Source organism: Panthera pardus, unplaced genomic scaffold, assembly GCF_024362965.1.
Source record: "Panthera pardus isolate Hobbes unplaced genomic scaffold, ASM2436296v1 HiC_scaffold_13, whole genome shotgun sequence".
Taxonomy (NCBI): Eukaryota; Metazoa; Chordata; class Mammalia; order Carnivora; family Felidae; genus Panthera; species Panthera pardus.
The window spans coordinates 145,893,105-145,909,869 of NW_026526688.1; the positions used below are offsets into that span (position 1 = coordinate 145,893,105).

At 32.1% G+C, this 16,765-nt stretch overlaps 1 protein-coding gene across 5 annotated transcripts in view; it reads left to right on the plus strand.

Annotated features, from left to right (window-relative positions):
* The window catches only part of ANKRD17 (ankyrin repeat domain 17), a 163,066-nt gene that overhangs the window by 63,161 nt on the left and 83,140 nt on the right, over window positions 1-16,765 (plus strand). The gene's annotated exons all lie outside the window — the stretch shown is intronic.

Sequence of the window (16,765 nt, forward strand, 5' to 3'; positions counted from 1 at the left end):
CTGTCTCTGTCTCTCTCTCTACCCCTACCCCACTCACACTCAGTGTCTCTCTCAAAAATAAATAAACATTAAAAAAACTTATTAAAAAAAGAACTATGGAAAGAATAAGATCAAGGCAAGCAGTATAAAGATAATAATAAAGATAAAAATGGAAATCAATGAAATTAAAACCAAAAACAATGAAAGTAAAACTGAGTTTGGTTCTTCGAAAGGATCATTATGATAAAACTTTAATCAACACTGATTGGGAAGGAAAGCAAGACAGACAGATAGACACACAGGTTACCCATATCAGCAGTTGAAAAAAGGGACATTACCACAAATCCCACCCTTATACATTAAAAGGTTAATTAAAAGGGACTATTATGAATAACTTTGCCACCCAGTTTAACTCAGGTGAAATGGACAAATTCTGTGGAAAACAGACTATCAGGTTTCACTCAAGAATGCATAACCTGAATATTATCTAAGAGAGAAATATTTCTAATTAAAAACCTTCCAGCAAAGAAAACTTCATGTCCAAATGGCTTCATCTGTGAATTTTTTGAAACATTAAAGGAGGAAATAATTCCACTTCTATACTAGCTTTTCCAGAAAATAGATGATGAATGATTACATCCCAATACCTTCCTAAGCAGACATTATAAAAAAATAAAATTATAGACCAATATGTATTATGACCCTAGATGCAAAATCCTAATAAAATATTAGCAAATAGAATCTAGCAATATATAAACAAGTTTATACAACATGAACAGATGGTGTGTATATGCAAAATTCATTTAGCATTTGCTAGCCAATCAGTGTAATTCACTATATTAACACATTCAAGAAGAAAAATCATTTTACAATCTCAACAGATACAGAAAAAGAGTTTGATAAAATTAAACTTGCGTTAATAAAAAAAAAAACATTGTCAGTAAACTAGGAATATTAAGAGAACTTTCTTAGTTCTGATAAAGTGAATTTATAAAAAATCTACAGCTTATGTCATCATACTGAATGGTGAGATTGAATACTTTTCCCCTAAGATTGAGAACAAGGCAGAGATGTCCATCTTATCATTCCTACTCAACATAGTACTGGAGATCCTAGTCAGATAACTTAAAAAAAACAAAACAACAGCAACAACCACAACCCAGCACAAATATAGGAAAGAATGAAATAAAACATCTTTTATTGGTAAATGACATGACCGTCTATGTACAAAATCTGATGGAACCTACAAAAAAGATAATAGAACTAATCAGTGAGTTTAAACAAGGTCTCATAATTCTGTATATTAAGTATGAACATTTCAAAAATGAAAATTTTAAAACATATCAATTAAAATAAGACCAAGAAAAATGCAACACTTAAGAATAAACAAAACTTAGGCGCCTGGGTGGCCCAGTCTTTAAGTATCCTTCGTCTCAGGTCATGATTTCACGGCTGGGGAGTTTGAGCCCTGCACAGGCTCTGTGCTTACAGCTCAGATTCTGTGTCTCCTTCTCTCTCTGCCCCTCCCCAGCTCATGCTCTGTCTCTCTGTCTCTGTCTGTCTCTCAAAAATAAATAAAATATTTTTAAAAACTTAAAAAAAAAGGATAAACAAAACCATGTATATTATTTATGTGCTGAAAACTACAAAACATTCATGAGAGAAATTGAAGGTGATCTAAATAAATGAAAACATATATACTATATTTATGGTTTGAAAGACTCGGTACTGTTAACATGTAAATTCCATCCCACTCATCCCCCTAATATGGCCTGTAGACTTCAACATAATCTCATTCAGAATCCTATCAGAGCTTTTTAGTTTTGTTTTTGTTTTTAGTAGAAATTGACAACTTTCTGATAACTATAAAGAAAAAGACCCTAGAATAGTGAAAACAATTTTGTAAAGAATAAAGTTGAAGGATTTCAAGACTTAACTATAAAGCTGTCTTAACTAAGACAGTGTAATATTGATGAAAGGATAGACACGTAGATTAATAGAACAAAATAGAGTCTAGAGAAGATCTGTGTGTGATCAACTTGATTTTTGACAAAGGCGCCAAGGCACCTTTCCTCTCAATAGAGAAAATGTAGTCTTCTCAATGAATTGTGCTGAAACATTTAGATATCTTTTTATAGAAGGAACTTCAACTCATGCCTTGCACTTTATACAAAAATTAACTTGAATTGGATCATAATCCTAGGTATAAAAGTTAGAACAATAAAACTTCTGGAAAATAACAGAAAATCTTTGTGACCTTGGTTAAACAAAACTTTTAAATAAGGCACAAACAATGCAAACATAAAAGAGAAAATTATAATTTGGATTTTATCCCATTTCAAAACTTATGTTCTTTAAAATATACTGAAAAGAAAATGAAAAGATAAGCCATCAGCCTGGAGAAAGTATTTGCAAACCATGTGTCTGATAAAGGATTTGTATTCAGAGTATATTAAGAATTTTTACAACTCGATAATGAAGAAACAACCAAAAAAAAAAAAATGGGGAAAATGTTCTTAACAGATCTTTTATTGAAGAAATACACCAATGGCAAATAAGCAGAGGGAAAGATGCTCAATATCATTAACCATTAAGGAATTGCAGAATAAAATCACAATGTAACTTCATCCTAGGAAAATAGGAGGAATAAAAGAAAGGAAAAAACCTATGGTACCAAATGTTAGTGAGAAGTCAGAGCAGCCAGAACTCCAACAGTGCAGGTACAAAAGCAAAAAGCTATTATGATTTGGAAAAGTCTGTCAGTTTCTTATAAATTTAAATATAGAGTTACCATATGACATAACCATTTTATGTATGTACCCAAGATAAATTAAAACATGCTCACATGAACCTTGTACTCAAATGTTCATTAGCCAGTGAATTAACAAATTGTGGTACCTCCATATGATGGAGTACTATCCAGCACTAAAAAGGAATGAACTACTGTTGCATCCTGTAGCATCACTGAATCTCAAAGGCATTATGCATTTTGTGAAAGCTGCAGTTAGAAGTCTGGATCATTCCATTTCATTCTGGAAAAGAAACACTGAAAGTAACAGGAAACATGGTTGCTAGTAGCAGAGGGTAGTTATAAGGAATTGAGCCTACAAAGGGGCAAGAGAAATATTTGAGTGCTAAGAAAGACTTACGTGATTGTGATGGTAATTATATAACTATGTATTTGTGAAAATTCATAGATTTGTACAACTAAAAAGGTGACTTTTATTCTAAATTACACTTCAGTAAACCCGACTTTCATAAAAACTTAATTGAATACAGAGGGAAAAGAATGAAGAGAATATAATATTTTTCTGATTTTGCTTCTCTTGAGAAATAAGCAGTTGCTTTAACTGAAACTTACTATGACTTGATTTTGATGCCTGACTTTTTTCATTCATTTAAAAATAATTAGGTTGCATGTACATACTTAAAAATGAATTATATATATCAGGTTAATTCTTTGTATCTAAAAATAATACAGATTGTTATGATAGCTCTTTTGGGATTTTTGTTAGAATTACGTAGAGATGTTTGGGTTATTCCTGATATTTTTCTTTAAAGATCTGAAGTAGTTTTTTTCTTATTTGCCAAAATCACACACTAGGAAATTACATCATCTTTTTTTCTTTTAAAGTAAGCAAGATAGAAGGGTACAATCAAGTAAAAAAATTCTCTCATTGATTTCAATCTTCAGTTACCACTGTTAATAACTTGGGTTTCTACATCTTGAAATTTTTTGTTTGTATTTTACACATGCATATGTTTTGGTTTTAAAATCAACTTAGATGGATAACATACCATGTTTGCTTTTCTGTGGCTTACATTTTTCACTTAGTGTAATTTGGGTATCTTTCTGGATTGATAACCATATATTCATTCGGTACATGTTTTTAAGTATTTACTGTTTAAAACTAGCAAGGAAAAAAAATAGGGTCCTTGCCCAAGCAACTGATATTCAAAAGATAATAAACAAATTGGGGGAAAATGTCACTATTGATAGGTTTAATGAAGGTAATTAGTTAAAGGGTAAAAAGATGAAAAGTGAAGGGACAGAACGAGCAGGAAATGTGCATTAGATAGTTGTAGTATAGGACTTTATATCTAGATCTGCTTTATTCTGCAACTAAATTAATCGTTCTGTTGATTGGCATGTGGATTACTTATAGTTGTTTTCTGTTATAGTCAATACCGTGATGAACATCCTTGTACGTGTTTTTTACATGTACAAGTATTTCTGTAAACTAAATTCTTAAAAGGAAAATCACATTTTTAAATGTTGATTATACATTCTGCCAAATTATCCTGTAAAACATTAGACATTATCTGTCAGTGGATGAAAATTGCCTCATTTTAATTTGCATTTACCTGAATCCCAGTGAAATTTTGCATATTTACTGATTGTTATTTCTGCCATAAATTGCCTACTTACACTGTTTTGCCCATTGTGGGATTTGTCATTTTCTTACTGAGATTTTAGGATTTCTTTATAATTCTGTTTATAATATATACATCATATTTTATAATACTTTCTCAATCTGTCACATGTCTATGGAATCTTTAGATTTTTCATTTTTATGGTGTCAAAATCTATCACTCTTTTCTTTCCTAGCTTCTCGGTTTTGTGTCTTTCCAGAAAAGCCTTCTTATATTAGTTTTAGTCTCATATATTTTTTTCTGTGACTTCTTTAGTTTTATTTATGTTCATAGTAGATTTTAATTCATCTGGAATAATATATATATATTATCTGGAATTATACATATATATAATATAATCTGATATATAAATAAAATCTAGAATTATATATATATAATATCTGATATATATATATATATATATATTTTTTTTTTCATTCTGTGATAGGGACCTAACTTTTTCCAGTTTCCTAACCATTTTCCCCAAATAATTTATTGAACAATATATCTTTTACCCCCACTGACTTGAGATACCACTTCTATCATATTTAAAAGTCCAAAATATGTGTGTTCTGGATTTAATACTCCATTGTTTTAATTAATTTCATTTTACATTTAACGCCTGATAGGGAATCCCTGCCCATTGTCTTTTTCAAAAAATTTTTGGCAATTTCTGTGTATTTTCTCTTCCAGATGAACTTTAGAATCAACATGTCAAGTTCCATTAAAAATCCCTTTGGGATTTTGATTGGAAGTGCATTGAATTTACAGATTAATTTGGGGAGAATTGACATCTTTACACTATTGAATCTTCCCATCCAAGAACATGGTATGCCTCTCCATTTCTTTAGGTGTTCTTTTATGTCCTTTAGTAAAGTTTTATGGTTTTTTGATGTAGGTCTTAGACTTTTCTTGTTAGGTTTATTCCTAGGTAGTTTTTGTTGTTATTGTGAATTACATCTTTTCTTCCAGTTTACATGTTGTTTTTCAATTGGTTATTGCTAATATGTAGGAAATCTGTTGATTTTTGTGTGTTCATCTTACCAAGTACTTAGTTTTCAATGGATTCTCTTGAAATTTCCAGAAGGATGATTATATTTTCTGCAAATGATGGCATTTTGTTGTTTCCTTTTTTTCAGTATTGTATGTGTTTAGGGGATTTTTTGTTTATTTTGTTTTTTTCTGGTCATATTGCGTTGGTTAGGTTTCCAGATCTGTTTACTACTAGCTCTGATTTGGGCATCTTTCCTGATGGAATCCTTTCCAATTTTTAAACTTTTACATTTATATGTGGCTGACATTTCTGGTAGAGCACGTTATCAGGAACAAAAGTTTCCTTCTTGACTTAACAAGTATTTTCATGGTAATGAATATCGTGTGTTATTATGTGTTCTTGTTGAGATGATATATATTCTTTTCACTTCTAAATTTTAATGTAGTGCATTACATTGATACATCTACCTACTGGTTATGATGTTTTCAATTTTTAACTGTTACTGAGCAAGTATTTATTTGGATATTGCATTATACCAGGAACTTTGGCACACACTGTTGATAGTGCTAAATCTGAATGGTTCTTGTCTTTCTTTAATTGGAGAAGAGAACTAATTAACAGATATCCAAGAATAAGATAATTTTAGGCTGTGATGGTACTGTGCAGAAAATACGGATAGTGGTGTGGTAGAGAGATGAGGCTGGTACTTTCTTTGGTAGTACAATCTGAGAAGGTAACGTATGAATTAAGACATGAAGAAAAAGCATTCTAGGCAGGGGAAGATCACTATTTCTGTACTTAAAGTGAGTTGTATTTCTTAGTATTTTCTTTATCAACCCTTTCTTGTATGTGTTGTATGACACAACTGCTGAATTTAATTTACTAATGATGTGTTTCATTAAGTTTTTGTTTTGTTTAGTTATTTTGCTATTCCTGCTCAGGTTTGCTACTAGAGTTTTTATGCTTATGAGCTAGGGAGTTTTCCCATCTCTTTCCTGGGCTTTGTAAATAATACCATAGTGCTCTGTTCCATCTAAAGGGTAGATCTATGACTACCTTTAAGATATCTTCTGTTGATATATTCTATTATGTTTCTACCTTTTCTTGAGTTAGTTTTGATTATTCCTTTTCCTAGAAAACCATCCATTTTGTTTAGATTTTCATGTTTCTTGATTTATAGTTTTTCTTAGTTTTCCGATTCTAATGACTCATGTTTTTTTTTTCCTATTATTTTCTATAATCGAATTGCCAAAGGCTTGTCTCTTTTATGCTAGACCTACCTAAGAAGCAGTTACTGGCTTTATTAATTACTTCTGTATCTCTTCTTAATTTCTTCATTTCCATTATCATTATAAATTATACTCATACATTTTGACTTGGATTTTATTTTTGAAGATTTTTAAGACTCTACATTTTTTCTATAAGGACAGTTATGGCCAAATCCCATAGGAAATAATATGCTTACAATTTTAATTTTTATTTTGTCTGTATTCTGAGATGTTTTTTTTTAATTTTTAGGTGTCCTTTATTGTTAAATTTTAGTTTCTGTTAGCTTTATGGACCAAGAATGTAACCTGTATTATTATTATTTTTTTAATCTTTTGAGATTTTTCCTTTCTTTAAGGTATGGTCAGGCTTTTGTTTGCTTTCAAAGACTGTATTCTCTGTTCATGATATATCAGGTTCTGTATTCACTATGATACATAAGTATAATTCATTAATTCTATTTCTGAATCCTCCATATCCTTGCATAATCTTGCTCTCCTCATTTTCTGACATAGATTATGTGGAAAGTATCCCACTAAGTTGTGTGAATTTTCTAGTTGCTTTTATTTCTAGTATTTTTACTTTATATATTTCAATGTTATATTGTTAGGCACATAGAAGTTTGGCTATTACACACTCTGGTGTATTAAATCTATTATCATTATAAAATATCCTTTTTCCATTTAATGCTTTTGCCCTTGAGTTCTTTGATATTAATAGCACCTTTGACTGGGCTTACTTTTTCATGCTTCTGTTTTTAGCCTTATGACTAAAAATTATAGCTCTCATGATAGCATATAGTTGAGGTTTTTTTTATTTTGTTTTGTTTTAAATCCTATTCTGTTTGTCATTTTTTCAAATAAGAGAAACTTTCCCACTTGCTTTTCTATTAACTTGGTGTTTTGGTCTTTGGTCTTTTTCTTCCTATTGATGGTTATTATAAAGATGTATTTTATTGTCACTCCCCATCCCACCCCCACCTGCTGCCCCTTATCTTTAGACATATTTATTAAGTTTTCTGTATTTTGTTTCCTTCCCACTTTGAAAACTATGTGTTTCATTTCTCTTTTTCAGCAGGCATTGAGTTCAATTAAACCGTACTTTTAATTAGTTGCTTTCTTTGCTGAACATAGGTTTTTGGCATTATATCATTCAGTCTTGGCTTTCCTATTTTTTAAACTGATATTTTAGTAATATGTTTATGTTATAATGTGTTTTCACTTTCCTGACTTTAAGGAATCACTTATTAACAACCAACCTGAGATGATAAAGATAGGTTGTATTATACTAGTTTCTTTTCCAGCTGCTTAGTGTTAATGATTCCCAGGGCTGTCCTTTTCTTGGATTCATTTTTGTTGTCGAAGGCATACATTCTGTAAAGTTAGAAATATTTGTCCTTTTAAAGCTTTCAATTTGCATATCTAAAAAAAATTATTCTACAGTTTAGAATTTTACTTTCAAAGTAGTTTTGCTTCAAAACTTAAAAAAAAAAATCTTTTTTAACATTTATTCATTTTTGAGAGAGAGAGCACACGCGTGAGTGTGAACAGGGGAGGGACAGAGAGAGAGAGGCAGACACAGAATCCAAAGCAGGTTCCAGGCTCTGAGTTGTCAGCAGAGAGTTTGACGCGGGGCCCCAATCCACAGACCATGAGATCATGACCTATGCTGAAGTCTGTCGCTTAACTGATTGAGCCACCCGGGTTCCCCTGTGCTTTAGAGCTTTAAATTGCACAATTTTCTTCTAGCATCTTCAGTTGTATTTGGGGAGTCTGATATCAATCTGATTTTTAATTCTCTTATTAACCACTCTCCTTATAAAGTTTCTACACTTTACATCCTTGGAATGTTCAGATTTTACCAGGTTGTGACTGTGTATGTTTGCATCTGAGAATGAGTATGTATATCTGCATATGCATTTTAAAGCCATTTCATAAGAATCATTTTATTCTAAGGCTGTTTTTATGATGACTGATGGATAATGATAAATACCGGAGACAGGTTATAATAACTTATAATTAAAATGCATTGTACTCTTGATATTTTGAATTTGGGTAAAGTTTTAAAAAATCTGTAACTTTAATTCTATTGTAGAAAAACTACTTATAAAATCTAGATTTGAGAATTCCATATAATTTTACTTATTTTAAACATTCATATTTGTTCAGTTTATAAAGTTTATAATTAATATTCATAAAAATTTCATATTGAATTGTGATTTCATACCGAGTTGTTGTAGGCAGATAAGTACTTTGAAGCTTAAGAAAAAAAGTCATGTTTTATATTAGCTCTGTGACACCAGTGCTATGCTAACTGACCATTATATCACCAATTCTTAGCGTATTCCTAGATCTTAACTAAAATTTATTAGATGGATAGATGAGTATGAATGAAACAGTGTAGGAATAAGTCAGTGTTTTCTTAATAGGTTTTTTGAAAGCTAAATTTATTTTTAGTCAGGTTCACTTTAGTTTATTTACATGAATCTCAGGGTACTGATACCATAATGAGTCATATTATTAATTGATATTTTTTACAGGAGGACTTTAAGTGGGTTTTTATTTTATGTTATTTTATTTCAGCATATGCATAGATCAGTGTTCAGTGATTGTATTGAAGGTTTTATCCTAATGCTACAGAAAAACTATATCCAAATATACTAATTTTGGAGTACTTTACTGTTTTAAGAATTGTAGTATTTTAGCTGAGGTTTACCCTATTTAAGACTACAAAAAATACGGGTCAAAGAAATTTTTATTAGACTTTAGGGCCAGGTGTAAAAGAGAAGAAATTATGATGAAGGTAATAATGAGTATTTCTTATTTTATCTATAATTAGTCTGTGTTTGTCTATATACAAAGAAATAGGAAGAAAAAATATATTTTACTGGTCTTGTTTTGGAGACATAAATCTGTTTATTCAGTCATTGTTGTAAAATTATACAGATTGAAATTAGTTTCTTAACTTTAATATATACCTTATTATATGCAGCTTTTTTAGTATCTTCTTATAAGCAACAGATATTTTCGTAATGGTAAATAATACCAAGATTCAGAAACTGTTATTCCTTTGAATTAAGTTTATGTAACCTATTCTGAATATTGCTTGAGTTATTCTGTAATTCAGTACATGATGATGGTCTCAAGTCAAGTTGTTCTAATGAACCTTTATTTTTGGTAGGTGAAATGGTATCAGTTATGATCTATGTCTTTAAACCCAGTCTATGTCAGAAATGACAAAACTGGTCATAAAAATCAAACACTGACATTTGCTAAAAGTAAAAATCATACAATTTGTAAAAAGTTTATCATAAACATTGTTTTGGAGGGATTTTTCTGCATTGACTGGATTAAGAGAGCTTCAGATTTTAAGTATGGTGAGTTTTGGTTTGAAGATACCTTGTTTTCCTGGAGCAAGTGTAAGAATTCTTTGTTACTCTAAAAACATTTGTAATATAATCAAGATCTAGATGACCTTTCTTGAAATGTAGATTATCATCTTAAAATTCTGATTACCAGCCTTAAATTGAATGATAAATGGGCAAGGTAGTTTCCAGAACAGCAAAAGTGGTAATTGATGGATAGGGGTGGGATAGAAGGGTGGGGAGTATTAAAGGTCAAGAAGTCCAAATTCTGGAGCTGCTAGCATTCTCATTTTTTAAAGTATTTTATCCTCAGAGGGTGACTCTTTTTCCCATTCTCACCTCACATAGTCTTTCATTTGATGTATTGAAGTAAGTTCCTAATTGATTTGTCTTTGTTGTCACATCTGTCCAAAACCATCTTTTTAAAAATTGATTATCTTAATACTTAAATCCTTCAGTAACCTACCATATGAATTCTGAACTTCTCAGCACAATATTGAAAGGCCTCCTCTTCCTTAAACATTATTTTTTTTTTTTACCATTCTCATTCAGAATTGTTTTTTCCTTTCTCTATATAATGATATATTAGTGTCTATTTAGTACTGTTTTTCAATCTTGTTTGGTATAGTTACTTCTTTGCACATAGAATTGCCTTTCTCTGTTGTATATTTGTGGAAGGCATCGATTATAATAAAATGATTTTTGTATTTCCTTTCTCCTTTGGCTGCCTTACTGCTTTTTGCACATTGTATGTAATTGGTGGTGAATATTTGTTAAATCAGATGGAACTGGTATATTTGATGTCTAGTTAATCAGAATATACTATATCTTTATTCTGGGGAGTAAATACCAGTTTATTACTAGATGAACTTCTGTCTTTAATATAGCAGTGATAATTTATCTGCTTTGATAAGGAGTTAGTTTGAAATGTAATGCTAATATTTACAGTTTGGCCAGATGGCTCTTCTTTTCCAAATGTTTATATGGCATTGTGTTTTAGTATAAAAGGACTGGGAGTACCATTAATGGTATAAGCAAATTCCTTCAGTGCTGACCTTTTTGTTTTTTGTTTTTTTGTTGTTTATTTTTATTTTTAGAGAGTGAGAGTGAGCATGAGTGGGGGAGAGGGGCAAAGAGAGAGAATCCTAAGCAGGCTCCATTCTGAGCCTGACATGGGGCTTGATCCCACGACCCTGGGATCATGACCTGAGCCGAAATCAAGAGTCAGATGCTCAACCGACTGAGCCACCCAGACACCCTCAAGTCCTGACCTTTATTAAAAGACCTTGGTTTTCATTGTTAAGTATTTGCATATGAGAAAGTAAAAAAGAATTTTGATTACCTTGTTAATCTAAATAAATAGTAGTACTGTTAAATAACGATTTTTTTTTAAACAAAAGCAACTTCTTTTGATTAAAGCATCATCTTTAATCTTTCAAAACCAAAAGGGTTTAACTTGCACAAAAGCATAGAGACAAGTATGATAAAGTCACTATAAACCTTTTTCTCAGATTCAGTGTTATCAAGAATTTGCCACACAACTTTGTTTTCCTGAATATTTTATGGCACATTTCTAGAACTATTCCTATATATGGCTACTGTAGTATGCATCTCTAAAAGATGAGTGTTTTCTTACTTAACCATAATTTCTTTATACTATGTAATATCCAGTTCATACTCAGATTTCTTAACTTACAAAAATTTCATAAGGTTTGTATTATTTTGCTGGTTATGTCTTTGGAGTCTCTTTAATTTAGAGCAGTTCTTCATTTTTACTTTCTCTGCCTTTTTCAATAAACATTTTCCACATTTCACTTTTGTCTGTCTGTCTGTATTTATTTATTTACTACTTAACTTTGTGGTTCTCAGCTTCTCACCTCCCAGGGTCTTTTTGTCTGTTTTTGTTTTTCCTCCAAGGGGACATTTGGCAATGTCTGGAGATTTTTTGGTGTCACAACCTGTGGTAGAATTGCTGCTGGCCTCCAGTAAGGTAGAGGCCAGGGATACTGCTAAACATTCTGAAATATATAGGGCAGCCCCCAACAACAGAGATAATCCAGCCCAAAATGTCAATACTGCCAAGAATGAGAAACAATGATTTAACTTGCTCCATTAACTTTGCCTTCATTTTTATAAACTAGGAATGATTTCTGAGGGCTCTATTAGATTATTGTTTTCAGAGGGGCAAGAATACTTCATAGGAGATACTGTGTATTTTATGTTGCATAAATCAGGGGCATATAATGTTAGTTGTCTTAATATCAGTAATTACATAGTATGTTCAAGTAGTGACAGCTTTGTCCCTAAATATAGAACTTAAAGTCAGCTTTTTTAGAGCAGAGTGAAAAAACCCTTTTACTCCAGCATGGAATTTTCTAGTGGAAAGAATATTGAACTAGTTAATTGGATAACTGGTCTCTTTGTGCTAGATATTTAGAAACCTGCTATTTAAATGAGGGTCCTGTGCTTCTGTTTTCTCATCTGTAACAATGAATTGAACCTGGTAATTTCTAAGGCCCTTGCATTTTGATGGATCTTTATATTAGACAAGAACTTGATGTACACACACCATTTCATAAAATATCCAGCTAGTGAAAACAATATATCCAAAATAGTTTAAATATAACTTAAATTGTCATGCTTTGAATATTAATAACTTTGACAAGTTATTTCCTTTAAAGAATAAATTTAATAAGGACCTATCTTTCCTTTATATCTCTCCCCTCTTCATGGAAATTATCTTACATTTCATTTAAAAAAATGTTTCAAGGGTGGGAGGGAGGGAGGGTAGGGGATGGGTATTGAGGAGGGTACCCATTGGGATGAGCACTGGGTGTTGTATGGAAACCAATTTGATAATAAATTTCCTATTAAAAAATAAGTAAATAAAAATTCTATGACAAAAATGTTTTAAAATATTTATGTGAATTTCTTTTATCTTTTAATTTTTTTAAGTTTATTTATTTGAGAGAGAGAGTGTGTGTGTAAGCAGGGAAGGAGCAGAGAGGGAAATACAGAATCCCAAGCAGGTTCCATGCTGCCAGTATAGAGGCCAACATGGGTCTTGAACCCACAAACCATTAGGTTATGACCTGAGCTGGGATCAAGAGTCAGATACTTAACCAACTGGGCCACCCAGGTGTCCCTATGTGAATTTCTTATTCAGGCCATTTTTAATGTTCTAGAACTTGGCTGTGGTTCAAAATGAACTTTTTTGCTATGGAAATAATGTAATAAAAATGAGTAAGGTCAGTGGGAAAACACATTTTAGTTTTTAATCCGAATTGCTCAGGACATGGTAGAGCCGGATATGCTAATAACTCAGTTGACCTTTGAATAAATGATTATTTATTTTTGTATTTTTATGACTGCATCCCCTATGTCAGTCTCTCTCCAGTTGTTCTGTAATGTAGTGGAAGAATCTTTCCAGTTGAGGAAAGAGGAATTGGTATTAAGGGAGGAAGTTCTCTTCTACTTCCTACAGCGTTTTTCCTCCTCCCATTCCCTTCTGTACTTTTTACCCTGTAATAGTGTTCATTTGTGTGCATACTTTGGCTCTCTCATTAAAGGAATAAGTTCCTAGATAGTAGAGTTGATTTTGCACATTTCTGCATCTCCTCTACTGCTAACTAAACAGTAGTATCTCCTGCACAAAGACTGTTGGCCAATGATGAGCATTTTGCCCTACCTGTTACTTAATGTTGCCCTATGTATGATTTTTCAATATCTGTAAGATATACCTTTAAATTTATTTTTTCTAACTACGTCTCCCCTTTCCAAATACACTACAGCCTTTTGGAATCTGAAGGTGAAGAATCCCCAAACCATCTTTTATTTACTCAAGAATTATTTGAGTCCTGACAATAAGATGGGCATAGTTCCAGTTGGTGGATATGTATCAGTGAGCCAAACAAAGTTCCTGTTTCCATGGAGTTTAGAAAGGCAATAAATATTATAGTAAGTCACATGTAATACATTTATGAAAAAACTGCATTATGAATAAAGATCTAGAGATGGCTGAGAGACTTGCTTAGGTTGCACAGGTAGCATCTGAACCAGTGTTGGTACCTAGGTCTTTAGATCCTAACAGTGTCCTTTGAATTAATTTCTTCTTCATTAATCTCAAACTGGGGGGATATCTATTTCCATTCCTATTCTTTTCTTTCTCCTCAGTGCCTTAAAAAAAAATCTTACATATAGGGGCACCTGGGTGGCTCAGTTGGTTGAGCATCTGACTCTTGGTTTTGGCTCAGGTTATGATCTCACCATTTGTGAGTTTGAGCCTGGCATTGGGCTCTGTGCTGAGGGTGTGGATCCTGCTTGGGATTTCTCTACCCTTCTCTCTGTCTGCCACTTCCTGGCTTGCTTTTTCTCCCTTGCTCCCAAAAGATAAACAATTTTTTGTGTGTGTGTGGGATTGAGGCCTGGTGTCGGGCTCTGCGTTGAACATGGAGCCTGCTTGAGATTCTCTTGTCTCTCTTTCTCTGTTTCACCTCTTCTCTTCTTCTGTCCCTTTCCCCTGCTCATATGATCTCCCCCCCCCCCCCAAAAAAAATCTATATTTTAACTTATCAAGATTTTCACAAAATAAGAATAGTGGACTTAAAAATCAACTTTTGTGGAGAAGTTTGCGATCAATAAGAAAACATATTTCTCTTAAAAAAAATTTTTTTTTAACTTAATATAGAGAGCAAGCATGGGAAAGGGGTAGAGGGAGGGAGAGAGAACCCAAGCTCAGTCCCAAGACCCTGGGATCATGACCTGAGCCAAAATCAAGAGTTGGTCGCTGAACTAACTGAGCCATCCAAATGCCCTGAAAACATATTTCTGTACTTAATACCGTCATGAAGAGATTGAAATGTATTTTTCTTAATAAATTTTCACCGAGCTCAATTAGGGCAACAGCGTGGCATAGGGGACTTTATGTCAGAAAATCACTTTTGATTGAAAGTTAATACCTTCTGTGAGCTAACTTTCTGACCTTCCCTACAGTAAAATACTCTGTTCTAGAAAATAGAAGTTTTATGCTTGTCTACCAGTGCCACATTCCTTTTTCTGTTGTCTTAGATAAATTTGTTATTTTGGTCAAAATCTTTTCATATTTATCTTTCTGCAAGCAGTATCTCTTTGAACAGTTTTAATACCTCTGATCTATACTTTCGATTTGGCACTTAATCATGCACTGCTCTTTGAGATACTTTATTTTCTAAAATTCTAGTCTGAAATATTATTTAATTTTTCATTTGTTTATTTTACCTATGTTCATTTTTCCATGTTCATTTCCTTGTTTTTCTTTTGTCTTCTCCCATTGGATTGGAAAGTTGTAGATATTTTAACAGAAAATTTCACTGGGAAACAACTTTTTCTTTAAAAAGACTTATCGGGGGGGTGGTGTCTGGGTGGCTCAGTTGCTTGGGCATCCCACTTTCGGTTCAGGTCATGATCTCACGGTCCATGAGTTTGAGCCGCGTATTGAGCTGTGTGTTGACAGTTCAGAGCCTGGAGCCTGCTTCAGATTCTGTGTCTCACTCGCTCTCTGCCCCTCCCCCACTCACACACTCTCTCACTCTCTCTCTCTCTCTCTCTCTCTCTCTCTCTCTCTCTCTCAAAAATAAACAAATTAAAAATTTAAAAAGACTCATCTGGCCTTCATTGAAGATAAGAAGACATAGTTTTTATTATGCTATAATTTTGAATCACAACTTGATATGGCTAAATTGTGTCCAAAAGTCTACTTCTTAAATATAACATTTATGCTTATACCACTACCTTAAAGGATAATTTACAACTAAAAAGAATATAATCTTGTTTTTTTCCTAACTCCCTATCATTTTAACAGTTGTTATTGATTGACTAAAGTTAATATACTGCAAAATTTTGTGAAATTTTTCAAATATTTACAGAGATTATTTTCAGAGTATTCAGTGTCTATTTGTATTTGAAGCATTAGAAATCTGAAATCATGCTAAACTATGTTAATCTAATGGAAATTTGGAGAGAAACATATTATTTCCTCCCAGATTAACATTCAGTATTAAATATGTGTTGGTTAAATATAGCAGTTATTCCTGGTTATTAGATAGGTGATTTTTAAAGATGAAATGACTCAGTTTCTGATGTTATAATGGCTAAAAATTTATTGCTTACGGTTTTTTCATATTTCTTACATTTAGATAGTAGGCATGAGCATAATTGTGTTCTAGATTATTAATTTCTTTTCTATTTTAGTTATTAGTGTTAGAAGTACTTTAGATTTGTGAAATAAATATGTAAATTACTGATATTTTATATAGTAATTATCAACTTTTTATCAGCAAACAGGAGAATATAGCTCAGTACTTACTTGTAAGTAGCAGAATGGTAAGGGAGATCACAAGACTTCCCCATGTCTTAGGTGTTTGCTATATTCTAATTCTTTACATTTTAAAAAATTGAATTTGGTATATGTTACTGTATTACTGGTTCTCAGTGGGTCCATAGTCCCTCAGGGTCCCAGAGACCATTTCAGGATATCAAAGAGGTCAAAACTATTTCATAACAATACTGAGATGTTATTTGCTTCTTTTACTGTATTGACATTTGCACTGATGATGCAAAAGCGGTGATAGGTAAAACTGCTGGACTGTAGTCAAGGCAATGGCATAAAATTGTACTAGTGTCGTTTATTCTTCTGTGTACTCACAGTTAACAAAAAAAGCCAATTTCACCTTAGAAATAATCTGGGGAAAGCAATAAATATTAATTTTATG